The following is a 13,339-nucleotide window of genomic DNA, read 5'->3' as shown; positions in this document are numbered from 1 at the left end:
TTGTAATCCTTTGGGTATATACCCAGTAGTGGGATGGCTGGGTCATATGGTACATCTAGTTCTAGATCCTTGAGGAATTGCCATACTGTTTTCCATAATGGTTGAACTAGTTTACAATCCCACCAACAGTGTAAAAGTGTTCCTGTTTCTCCACATCCTCTCCAGCACCTGTTGTTTCCTGAGTTTTTAATGATCGCCATTCTAACTGGTGTGAGATGGTATCTCATTGTGGTTTTGATTTGCATTTCTCTGATGGCGAGTGATGATGTGCATTTTTTCATGTGTCTGTTGGCTGTATGAATGTCTTCTTTTGAGAAACGTCTGTTCATAGAATCGGAAAAAAACTGCTTTAAAGTTCATATGGAACCAAAAAAGAGCCCGCATTGACAATTACTAAGATTCTTAAGGCGCTTTGAAGTTCTGCTAGAGCAGCCCGTCAGACAGCCCTGAGAAGCATTGCCCTATCCCATCCGGTTATTTACACAGGGAAAGAAACAATGAGGCCCAGACAGAGTGAGCTAATCCCTCAGCCATTCAAATAATACTGCCAGTTGGCTCCTCAAGAAAGTGAAAACACAATTAGCATATGATTGAGCAATTCCACCTCTGGGTCTATCCCCAGAAGAATTGAAAGCCGGGTCTCAGATACTTGTGTCCCGTATTCATAGTGGCATTATTCACAGAAGACATAGGGGGCAAACAACTCGTCTTCATCAAATAATTAGTGGCTAAGCAAAATGCAGTACATGCATACAACGGCACGTTATTCAGCCTTAAAATGGGAGGCGATTCTGACGCATGCCACAATGTGGGTGAATCTTGAGCGTGTTATGCAAGGTGAAATCCGCCAGTCACTAAAGGACAGATACTGTGTGATTCCATGTACATGAGGTCCCTAAAGTAGTCAAATCCACAGAGACAGAAAGTAGGATTGTGAGGGCCGGGGGCTGGGGGCAGGGAATGAAGAGTTCATGTTTAGTGGTGACAGAGCTTTGGTGTGGGGACAGTGAGAGAGCCCTGGAGACAGAGGGTGGTGATGGCCACACAACCATGTGAGTGGCTTAATGCTGTTGAACTGTGCATTTCAACATCAAGATGATACTTTTTTTTTTTTTTTGGTGGAATCTCGCTCTCCCACCCAGGCTGGAGTGCAGTGGTGCAATCTCAGCTCACTGTAACCTCCACCTCCCTGGTTCAAGCAATTCTCCTCCCTCAGCCTCCCGAGTAGCTGGGATTACAGACATGCACCATCATGCCTGGCTAAGTTTTGTATTTTTAGCAGAGATGGGGTTTCATCATCTTGGCCAGGCTGGTCTCAAACTCCCAACCTCAGGGGATCCACCCACCTCAGCTTCCCAAAGTGCTGAGATTATAAGTGTGAGCCCCCACGCCTGGCCTAAGATGATGCATTTTATGTTGCATGTGCTTTACCACAGTTTTTTTAAATATAGCAAATAACACTATCACTCCCCATGACAGCACTCCTCTGCAGCCGTGGTGCCCAGGACCTTGCACTGTAGCTGTTCAGGGCCCCCTAGGAACGCAGTCTCATCTTGAGGCCCAGGGATGGGAGTGGCGTCCCACCTTGCCACTTCCTGTGTGCCTTGCCAGTTCTGAGTAACTCTTTTGATCTTGCGTTGTAAATGGACCCTTCCTTCAATTACTTTCCGCTGAAAAATAATAGTAATACCACCAGTAGAGTCGTTTTAGCCACAAGTACAACAGGAATGCCTGCGACCATCTGATGGGACATCTCGAGGCTTGTGTGTGACAGCCACGCTCAGCAGTGTCAGCCTCACACCTGGAGAGGACGCTGTGCTGGAAAGGATGCAGTGCCACCCGGATCTCAGTGGTGTCCTCAGACATTGCAGAGTGTCTCTATCATGAAGCCCACCCGATTCCAGGAATACGCCTTAGCAGGAAGCCGTTTGTGACACTGATTAATAATCTTCTAAGCCCAGCAGAAGGCACCCAATCCTCCTGACAACATGATAAGCCCATGTACACGAGGACTCCCATTAACCATGACTCTCCTTCATGGAAGGGAATAAGAACCCAGTTTGGACTTGGAATGTGAGTGATGGCACAGCCTTAGAGAGGAGGTAAGAGTCTCGTCGCAGTGGAGACAGCAAGGTCGGCGCCCTGAGCGAAGGGATGCCACCCAGAGAGCTGCTGTGGCCGTGCAGTCTGCACAGGATGAGGCTCTGGGTCCTTGTGAGCCAGTCCAAGAGCCATTGCAGACGCCTCTCCACGAACCCCCAGGCTATTGCAGACGCCCCTCCACGAACCCACGGGCTAAGCCAACAGGAATAAGAAGACTGAGGTGCCTTATCCCGCTCCGTTCAGCAGCAGCTCCGCACACCATTGCCTCCCCCGCATGAGTCTGGCTGTGCCAAGCCCCTGCCTTTCCTAAGCAGCACGGCGGTGTGCTCCGGCCTCTGCACATCCTGTTCTCCGGCCTCTGCACATCCTGTTCTCCCAGTTCTCCCCAGCCTGCCTAGGGGCAGCCTCCAAACTCACTCAGTTATAGCTGCTTCCCCTGAAATGCCCAAGCCTGGGCTGGGCACCCTCTTCTGTGTCTCCACAAACCCCTCACACCCCTCAGCCCTGGCTCTGAGTGGCCCTCCAGTAAGCATATGTGTGTTTACTCGGTGGTGTCCCAGCTCAGCCTGAGGGCTCTGTGGGGGCACGGAGCCCACTGCCTCATCTCTCTGCGCCCAGTGCCTGTGGAACCCTCGGGGATAGCAGACACCCGGAGACTATTTGACCTATCCCCCCCCCCCTCATTTTTTGTTGTTGTTTTTTTTTGTTTTGAGACAGAGTCTCTCTCAGTCGCCCAGGCTGGAGTGCAGTGGCGCGATCTCGGCTCACGGCAAGCTCCGCCTCCCGGGTTCACGCCGTTCTCCTGCCTCAGCCTCCTGAGTCGCTGGGACTACAGGCGCCCGCCACCTCGGCCGGCTAGTTTTTTGTATATATATATATATATATAATTTTTTAGTACAGATGGGGTTTCACGGTGTTAGCCAGGATGGTCTGGATCTCCTGACCTTGTGATCCGCCCGCCTCGGCCTCCCAAAGTGCTGGGATTACAGGTGTGAGCCACTGTGCCAGGCCTAGACCTATCCCTTATCCATGGGCCCCGTGCTGTGCCTCAGACAGGATGCAGAGTTTCACCCGCCTCCACACGCCACCCATGGTGCCTGAGAGAGAGCCTGTCTTTCCCCAAGGAAAAGGAGGCCACACGCTGGAGCCCAGCCCCAGACAGTGAGGCTCACACGAACCAGAAAGGGACTTCCAGAAACCAAAACTTCTTCAAGGGCGTCTGAGGGGTTAAACAACCTCAACTAATGCCCAGGCCACTGGCCAGGACTGAGCCTCCACCCTGAACAGGACTCAGCAATAGCTTTCAGCACAAAACAGAAAAACCACCGCGGCCGGGAAGACACAGGGCATTGGCTTAGGAAAAGCAGTGGTCCATTCAGCGTCGGTTGACGCTCTAGGGAGATAGAAAAAAGCTCATAAACATGTATTACTGAGTGTGAGCGGTATATTTCATTTTACATGGCGTGTGCTTTGTGGCACTGGTGACTCGACACTGTAAACAAGAAAGTCTCCGACATGCTGTTCAGGCAGGTGATTCTGAGAAAGAGGTTCGGGAACAGGTGCCCAGAAACAGCCCTTGAGGGGGGAAACCATGGGGGGGCTGGGGTCTCAACAGCACTGTGTATGCTCTGAGGGGCTGAACACAGAGGGCAGATTGTCCTCTTCCAGAACACTCAGGAGAAGGTGTGATTGACTGGACTAGGGATCTGGGAGCATGGACTTCTCCTCTAAGGGGAAACCACATGTGCCCGTTTCAGTGTGGACGAGAGGACAGGAGAGAGATGTGGGAACTGGGCACTCCTGGGAGGAGTGCACTGCCCCGGAGGTGGGTGGGCCTGCTGGACCAGGCACTTGCTCGGAAGAGGATCAAATAAACATGCTGTGCTCTCTCCAAGACCCACAACTCCCCACCCTGCCTCTCAGGAGGCTGGACCAATGGGATCAAGGGAGACCACAGTAGTCCTGATTTCTCATGGCGCCAGAAAGAACTTTCTGACTTTCCCCCCAAATTCCTGAGGCTGGAGGTCCTGTGACTAATGGTCTGGACCCTTCTTCCTAGCCTCAGAAAAGATGTTGGCTGGCAGCTTCCCTGGGAAAGATGGCAGGAGATTCCACAGAGCACCCACAGCAGCAAGTCACCCTCTGCTGAGAGCAGTGGCTCAGCAAGAAGCAGGCCTTTGGCCACAAGAAATGAAGAGCCATGATAGGCAGCGTGGAGAGGGGACAGGTGTGACTCAGGACTCCACTCCTTCTTGTGTGTGCTGGAATGACCCATTTGAACTTGCTGAATCTCCCTTTCCTTATCTAGAAATTGATGGTTTCAGTAGTGACCTCTGAGACTCACAGGGAATGCATAGCAGGTGATTCGTGTGACCTGCCTGCTCCTTAAGGAGTACAGGGAATACACAGCACAGCCAGGCCCCTGGCCACTGGCAAGGGTTCCTTGGGCAGCCAGAGGTCACACACCCCACAGGCCCAGCTTTCTCAGGCCTGATTCGCTTCCAACCCTACCCATTACCCTCCCATTGCATGTCCTGCTCAGGCCCTGCTGCCTGGAACATGCTGAACCTGCCCCCATGACCCAGGGCACCGTTGCCCTGTCTGTTCCCTCTGCTGCCAATGTCCTAAGCCCTCCATGGCTGCCTCCTCCGTCACTTCCTTCTAGATGCTGATAAATTTTACCTTATTGGAGGCTCTATCCCTGGTATAAAACACCAACGTGCACACGCACACCCCTCTGTGTACCCTCTACCCCCTCTCACTTTTCCTTTTTCTTAACAGTACTGATCACCCCATCACACTTTGGCTCTGGTGAGGGCATGTCTGGGTACTGACAATCAGGCCCAGGCTCTCTGCCCTCGGTGCTTCTCAGAGGCTAGGAGTGTGTACGTCCGCAAAGGGACTCACAGCCTCACCAGCGCCAGCCTCCTCTCAGGCTTACAGTCCTCCAAAGCCCCAGCTCCTCTGCCTCAGAGAGCCACAGCCTGTGCCTTCCCAAGACAGCAGCGCCTTCCCAGGTGAGCCTGGGGTCGCCCTGTCGTTTCCTCTCCTCTGCTCCCCCAGAGTCCAAGGCCCAGCCTCACCACAGAGAGCGATCAGCAGGGCTCTCTCAAAGAAAGCAGATTCTAACTCCACAGCAGAACAGATGCAGCGTGATTGGAAAGTGCCAAAGACGAGCGATGAAGATGGCAGGGAAAGTGGTGAGAGCTATGAAAAATTCACATCCAGCCTCCTTTAATCACAGTTCGGGCTTTAATCACCCCAGGCGGCTTGAGCAGTGCAGTATTCAATGTGTTTCCTTAACAGCCTCATCGAGGCCCTGGAGGTCTGGAGTGCTTGACTGGGAATGGAGACGTATGGATCCCCTCCATGCTTGGTCTCCCCCCAACGGAAAACCCCAAGGACAGCTTGTCTCTGCCTCAGTGTCTCCGCTCTTCTTCACTTGTGCTGGCTCAACGGAAGACTCAGAAGGCATCCAGGCAAGTCCTTATGTAAAGGAGCACAAACACACCCTTCAGCTGCATTTTCCTCTAAGACAGAGGTCTTTGGGGAGTACAGCAGAAATATCCTGCTTTAGAACCTGTCGGTAAGCACTTGGGCCATGGGAACACATTGCTATGGCCTCTGCAGCACCTTGGAAGGGGCCCTTGAGAGTCAGTGGCCTGAAGCCACTACCTTCCACGCATCCAACCAGGGCACACGCCTAGGGCACTACCTTCCATGCACCCGCCCAGGGTGTCTAGGAAGCCTTGCCACACACCTGTGTCACAGTGACCTGCATGGAAGACACAACTATTACATCTACATGAATAGAGCAGAGACACAGATGAGGACCTGTGTGTGTGCACACTCAGAAACAGGCTCACACAGATTAAGGGGATATGTGTGCACCCACCCACCTGTCCACACACACTCACACCTCTGTACCTTTGACCCCAGTGGTCACTTACCCACCAAAATCCCAAGAGATCGCACCCAGGGAGGACTCTTTTCTTGAGGTGCTCTTTGGTAGTAGAACAAGTCATCCCAATTACTGAAAGACGCATTGATAACAGCCAGACCTGGAAATAGTCTCATCAGTTTTACTGTGTGTTCACAAAGGATTTATCAAGAATGCCAGGGTCCCCAGACACTGGGTGGTTCCCAACCTTGAGGATGACTGGCACTGATCCACCATGGTTTCATGCTGGCCCATTCACCAGGGCCATGTCCTTCCTCACATACCTGAGACTGATGTTTTCTCAAATGATGCTGCTAGTACCTTGGCCCACATCCATCTCCCAGCTAAGGCCCAGACATCCAGACTCATCACCACAGTCAAGCAGGGGCCCTGGAATCAGGTGAGGCTCTATGATGGAGAAGGAGTCAGATGAACCTGCATGGCCCCACAAGGAGCCAGAGGCCATGTGCCTAGAGCAAGGAGATACAACCTTGTGTCTGCTGCAAATAACCCTTCCTGACAGCACAGCTGGGAACCACATGCAAAATCCCTTTCTACCCCAGCTGCCATGCCACCAAAGGGGCCACAGAGCCCTGGCAGCCTGGTCTAAGTGTCCAGGCTTTGGGTTCAGCTATTACGGGAGAGCTCAGGCCAAGGGCCTTGCCCCCATCTCCGTGTGCCCAGAGCTAGTGTACCAGGCACAGAGTGGCATTCAATATAGACTTGCTGAACTGGGCAGAGCTGGCCTCCTGGGAACTGCCACCAGCATTCCCTAAGTCCTGTTGTGGTCCCTGTGTAGTGGTACTGGGAACAATGGAAAGGAAGCAGGATATCTATATCTCATTTGGAAATGTCATGGGAGCACCTGAGATTTTAGAGAGAAGACCAAGGGGTGAACTAAGAGCAGATAGCTTCAAGGGAGCAAGCCCGGCCCTCTAGTCAGGCACCTTCTGTTTAAAGCACTGGTCTGGGGTTACTTCCTGGATGCCAGTGCTTAAACTTTCCACCTGGTTTTGATGTTCTTGCTGATGAACTGGAAATTGTTAAATCCGTGTCAGGGGCTCTTCTAAGAGCTAAATGAGATGAGGCACCCGCATCAGGCAAGATAAGCTGCGGGAGGCATAGCCAGCCACTCACTCATTCACGCTCTCACATCCTCTGCAGTCCACTGGGGACCCTGCAGCAGGCGCCCTCCTCCCAGGCCCCAGGCAGGCAGAGTGGCTGTCACCCTAGGAATGTGACTGCAGAGGCAGATGGAAAAAGAGTGCCCCAGAGCAGGGAGCATGGTCTCCAACTCACACTCTCCTCCTGACCACAGCAAACTCCCAGCTGTGCCCTGGGTCAGCGGGATGGGGAAGTGTAGTTCTGGAAAAGAGAGAGAAGCCAATCTTTGGGAAGAGCCCTAAGGAAACCATGAGCCTGGCTCTAGTGCAGCCTGGAACGCTCTAGATACTCAAAACAGCACCAGCTCCCTTTCCCTGTGTTTAAGGCATGGCTTTCAAATAGTGAGATTGTTACCCTGGTGAGCTGGTGGGGTCTGGTTTTTCTTAAAGCCAGTCTGTCTCCTGCCCCCAGCCACAGGGGAGCACCAGATCAAGGGGAGCCACCCACAGGAGGAAAGGGGAGCCCCTAGTGGGAATATTTCTGAAAGGCTCTGGAAGAGGCAGGTGGCCAGGACCCAGATTGGCAGCGAGGACAGGAATGGCGTTCCCCATGGGAGTGGTCTGATGGCAACAGCAAGGTGACTGAACTGGAATTAGGTAACATGCAAGTGGAGGCTGGATGGAAAGCTGTGATACTGAAATGAACCCACACCCCTTCCAATTCACCCATTAATGTAAAACAAATCCAATTAAAAGTGCAAAAAGAATTTGAACTACTAGGATTGAGTCTGGCTGAACATAAGAGAAATCTAACTATAGTAGTAACTTAACATAAAAGCATTTATTTTTTCTTTTAGTGGAAAGTTCGAAGTTAGACAATCAAGGACTGGTACAAACACCATATGATGCCAAAGGGAACCATTTGTTCCCGTGTATTTTTGCTGCCTTTCTGTATCCTGTTACATCAGCTGTTCCACATGCACAAGGTAGCTGCTGCTGCTCCAGACATCTCAGCCACATTTCAGGCAAGACGGAAGGGGAGAAGGTGTACACCAGATAAATATGTCCCTTTTTATCAGAAAACAAAGTTTTTTTCTGGTAGCCTAGCAGGAAAATTTTCACTTCATCTCATTGCTAAGAACTGAGTCAACATGTCCTTCTATGCCATGAGGGACCCTAGAAAAAGAGAAAGGAAATTAGATAGGCAACTAGCAATGAGGAGTTTCAGAATTCAACAAAACAGTTCTAAATTTCACCTGTAAACTAAAAAGGAGAAAAAAAAAAGAAACAGTACAATATTGAGGGGAAAAAGGTACTGTCTTATCCAAACAATTGACTTAGCAAATAAATTAGATTAGATTTCACCCTTTTGGCATGCATTAAACAACTTACAGAGGCACTAAATAATTAAATGTAAAAACAGAGCCACAGAATGACTTAACAGGTACATAGGCCACTCTACAGTGCTGGGATATATTTTTAAACCTGATACCAAAGACAAAGCCATAAAGCATGACAGATTCAACTGTATTGAGAGTAAATACATTTGAGTAGCAAAAATGCAAAATTATAAAGGTAAAAGACAAATATCATTTAGGGAAATATTTGCTATGTTCATAAAATTGTGAATATTGCCCAAAGTACAGACTTTCTGCAGATCAATAAGAAAAAGACAAGAAGCAAATGCTTAGCTTATCAAAGAAGAAATTTCTATGTGTCACAGAAAACAATGAGAAACCTTCAACTCCCTAATAGTCAAGGGAATCCTGGTTAAAGACACAATGGATTGCTACTCTTTACCTCCAATTCTCATATATTTTTTAGTCAATGATTTGGAAGTTGTAGAATTATAGTTGGTTTTTATATTCTCTTACTATCTGACTCCTGCAATACAAAGTATGACTTGTTTAAGATACAAGTTATTTTAAACAGTGTGAAACGTGCCTCATAACTACACAATTCCCCGTCGAGAATGTGGACTCCGCCCTCCCGAGCCAGAACGTGACTTCCTGTCCCTCCAGAGGTATTTATGGCACATCCGCAATGTGCATGGTGCTGTGAGAGATGTTTAAGTGTGAGACGCGATGCTCATCAGGGTGTTCAGGGACTCCGGGGCCCAGTCCAGATGCTCGGGCCCCTGCAGATTTTTCCCTCAGCTTGGCCCTGCCACACCGAGCCAGGTGTGTTTGCATCTCAGAGCATGTGCTGCTCATGGACCACAGTGCCTTGGTGCCTCATTGCCCTTTGTTCATGTAAGATGTGCAGTTCAGACCTCTCATCCTCCAGACACCTCCCTGGCATTCCCATGCTACAGGCGTAGGTGGGGATCCCACCTCTGTGTTCTCACAGTTCTTGGTTAGCGGAGGCAGGTGCATATCTTCACTTCTGTACTTTCAGTGTCTAACACAGAGTAGGTGCTCAGCTTGCTGGAGGGAGGGAGGAAGGGAGGAAGAGTAAATGCTCTGCTCCTGCCAAAACCAAGCACAGACTATGGGCTATGGGCACTCACAGGAGGGAGTGACCCCTTGGGTGAAAAGGCCAGGGCATCCAAGAAGACAGAGGCCTGAGCTGGATTTATTAAGACGATGGAGGAGAGGAGGTAGTGGAGGAGGCCCTGATGCAGGAAGTACATGGAGCATGGAGGAGAGGACCAAGCACAGGAGCCTGGAGCAAGTCTGTGGACCCCTCAGGACCATCCTGCACCCCCATCCTGTGCCTCCACCTTCTGTCTGCTGGGCCTGAAGAGCAGCTGCTGACGTGACACCAACTCAGCTGGCAACGAGGCCATTCCGAAGGCGCTCCAGGACAGCCAAGCCTCATCCATCTCGTGCCCAGAGACTTGGCCATGTTTTCTTCCAGAGCCTATTAGCAGAGTGTCCTCTTGCTTGTCTGCAAAGAACAAAGCTCTTTTTTGCTCCACAGGAGCTGGCTCTGTAGGGGAGAGGCGCTCACAGGCACAGAGGCACGGTCTCCATTAATCTAAATAGCATAAATGTCGGCATGGAGGCCACAGGAAGGCAGTGAGTGTTTACATCAACAGACACATATTTACAGTGCCCGCAGACCCCGTTCGGCTGCTAGTGCACACAGAAAACATTTACTGAGCCCTCCTGGCACAGGCCCCTGACACAGGGCTAGAAACTGGAGGTATGGGACAGGGAACTCGCAGGAGCTGGAAGCTGCAAGCCAGGTGAGCCCAGGGAGAGTCTTAAGTAGGCATCGACAAGGTCACGTGTCCATTTTGTAGAAGCCACATGAAGAGTAGATGGTAACAGAAGTGCCCCTAGAAGCCAGTGGTGCTGGCCTCACTGACTGGGGTGGGAATGGATGGGAGGTGTTTCAGGAAGAAGGTAAGTGGTTACACAGGTGGCCTGTGGAGAGAGGCTGGTCTGAGTTAATGACACTGATGCCTGGAGGACACCAGTGCCCCAAATGGATCTGCAAATCCCAGGTCTGAGGGGATGGAATGTTGTCAGGATGGGCTCTTCAGATGGGTATAGTGATGCCAAGACCCCTTAGTAGACACTGCATGTTTGCAAACGCCCTGCTGTTCCCAGGAAGCGCCCTGGGGCTTCCCTGTGAGGCAGTCAGGTCTCACGTGCTCGACCTGAGCTGGAAAGACATTCCTCTGAGCAAGAACATGATTATGATGGCACTTCTTGCGAGGAGAAGGAAATGATGTTTAGAAGGCATGTTCCAGGAGCCCAGCTCTGAGAGGGACTTCTGGGGGACTCCGCTGGGGGAACCAGGACACACACAGTGGAGAGCAGACAAAGTCACCTGTGCACACTGCACTATGTTCAGCCATGCAGAGGCCCCACCGCCTGTGCCACAGTACCCTGCCCACTCACCTCTATTTTCTCATTTATCTATGACTCATCCCTCCAGGAGCTAGAACCATGGCCATGCTCTTCCTGTGCACCCACCAGCGGTGAGCACATTTGTTGCCCAAGGAATGAGGACAACTCAGACAACAGGGGCTTAACACAGAAACTCCCCCTGGAAAGCCTGGCAGGGAGTGTGCTCTGCACCCCTGCAACCGGGCCTCCTGCCTCACTGAGAAACCTCCTGCCCCAACAGTGGCCAGGGGAGCTGGCTGTTGGCACAGCCTCACTCCATCTCACGGATCACAGGTGTCCTGTCAGGGACACAAACAAAAGGAAGGTTTCGGGCTGTCTAATAGTCTAGAAGCATGAAAGAGATGTCATTCAGCTGCCACTGTCAGCTAGTGCATCTGAGCCACAGACCTCCGTCTTTCCAGCACACAGGCATCAGAGCACAGGGACAGCGATGGCCCTGGCGTGGATGGGCAGGACGGGGACCAAGCCTCGCTCCCATCTTCTTTATTTCAAAGGGTCTTACCTCAGGGCACAGAAGCCCTTGCAAAACGTGCTGAAGGACTGACAGCATCCTTGCCCAGAGTCCATGCTGCCGTGGGCACACTTTTTTGCCCCTGTCCCCTGGCTCTTTTTATGGGGTGCACACAGGCACCAGAGCGAAAGCCCATGGCACAAGCCTCTCCCCAGGCCTCACCGCCACTCCCTGCTTTCACCTCCCACAGTTGCTCTGCCTGTCATTTCTTTATTGGCTCTCAGATCCGGCCAGCCCCTTCCCTATGTGTCTTCCATGGTGGAAAATTTGGCAGCCTTTCCATCTCCTCCATCCCCTTTTCTAAGAACTATAAATGGCTCTTCCTGAGGGAGCCCCATCAGATGACAGATACCCTTCTTTGCTCCCGCTTCTTTCTGTCTGGAATAGAGACTTGAGCCTGCACAGCATCTCCCTCCCCTGAAAGGACACAGGCCAGCCTTGCAGGACCAGCGAGCCTGTCCCACATTGCACAGGCCACCAGGCCAGAGCTGGGGGACAACACAGGGCATGGGCAGCCTGACGTGTCCACGTTTCCTTTCACAGTAGACCCTCTAGGGCTGCAGCTGACTGAGAATATAGCCTCCCCTCCAGCCCCCCACTGACCACTGCATCTCAACCACTCCACTCAACCAGAACACCTGGAGGGGTATCTCCCACCTCCAGGGTCCCACCATATTCTGCTCACGGGGCCAGCTGTTAGCAAGGGGCAAGGTGAGATGTGGATAGCCCTCAGAGAACCATCCAGCAGGAGCGCAGAGGCCCAGGCTGGCCGGGTGCACACAGCCCAGCCTCCCTCCATCCCAAAGTGAGCTTTGCTTGTTGCAGGGATGGGTGTGTTCCATCTTGGCTGCGCTCCAGAAGGGGGTCCTTGGCTCTCCATGGCCTCATGCATTTATATGTAGGGTGGTCATGTAACTCATATAACTTATTATCCAAACTGGAGCACTAATAATAACTATGAGGTGCTATTAATACATCTGCTGGGGCAATAGGTGTGCATTGAGACAGATAAGATGGGACATGAGGTTTTATTCATCAAGGAGTTGGGAGGGGCAGGGATTGCCTAACTGATTTGAAAGGCTGTGCACTTTGCAATAGGAATTACAGAATTACAGACCCAATGAGTAAGAAATGCACCATTCCTAGGTGTTCATGGCCTCAAGGGCTCGTGTATCAGCACAGGTGCTTGCAAAGGTCCTGGGAGCCAGCCATGGGATAACTACCAGTTCATCCGGAAGACCACTAGCTCATCTCTCACCAATGCTGTTTCTATTCATTACAAAAGCTCTGCAAATTAAGAATTGTGGCCGGCTCTTAAAGATGCAATGCCTGGGTATACGAGCAGCTCATTAGCTCTCCGAGTCCATGCAGCTGGAGAGCCCAACGTCCTCCCCAGTCCCTGCGGCCTCCTATTGAGGTCATTAAAATCAGATGATGCAGCTTTTCTTTCTGTTTCAAAACCACACCAAGCTCAACGTTTCCCATCCGAGCTCATCCATCTTCTCCTTCAGTCAGCAGTTTTCTCCCAAAGCCTGCTCTCTGCCAGGGCACTCCTGCTACATCCCTCCCGATCCGTGCAGAAGGGAGCCGCTGAGTTGAATTGGATGACATTTGATGGGGCCAGACTGTGGTGTGAAGGCTTGCTGCATGGTCGTAATCAAAAGTTGGCTAGATCCAAGGAAAATCCTGGACAAGGATCGCCAGAGTCCAGAGTCACTGACACTGTGGCTTGGGGATGCTTGGCCACGTGGTCAGCCTGGGCAGATGGGGTCAATTTCCAGGGCCCAGGAAGAGAGGCCACCGCCCATGATCCAGGCCTCAG

Source organism: Rhinopithecus bieti, unplaced genomic scaffold, assembly GCF_001698545.2.
Source record: "Rhinopithecus bieti isolate Rb0 unplaced genomic scaffold, ASM169854v2 scaffold_3906, whole genome shotgun sequence".
Taxonomy (NCBI): domain Eukaryota; kingdom Metazoa; phylum Chordata; class Mammalia; order Primates; family Cercopithecidae; genus Rhinopithecus; species Rhinopithecus bieti.
The sequence above is the reverse complement of the archived record's forward strand: the minus strand, read 5'-3'. Positions refer to the sequence as shown.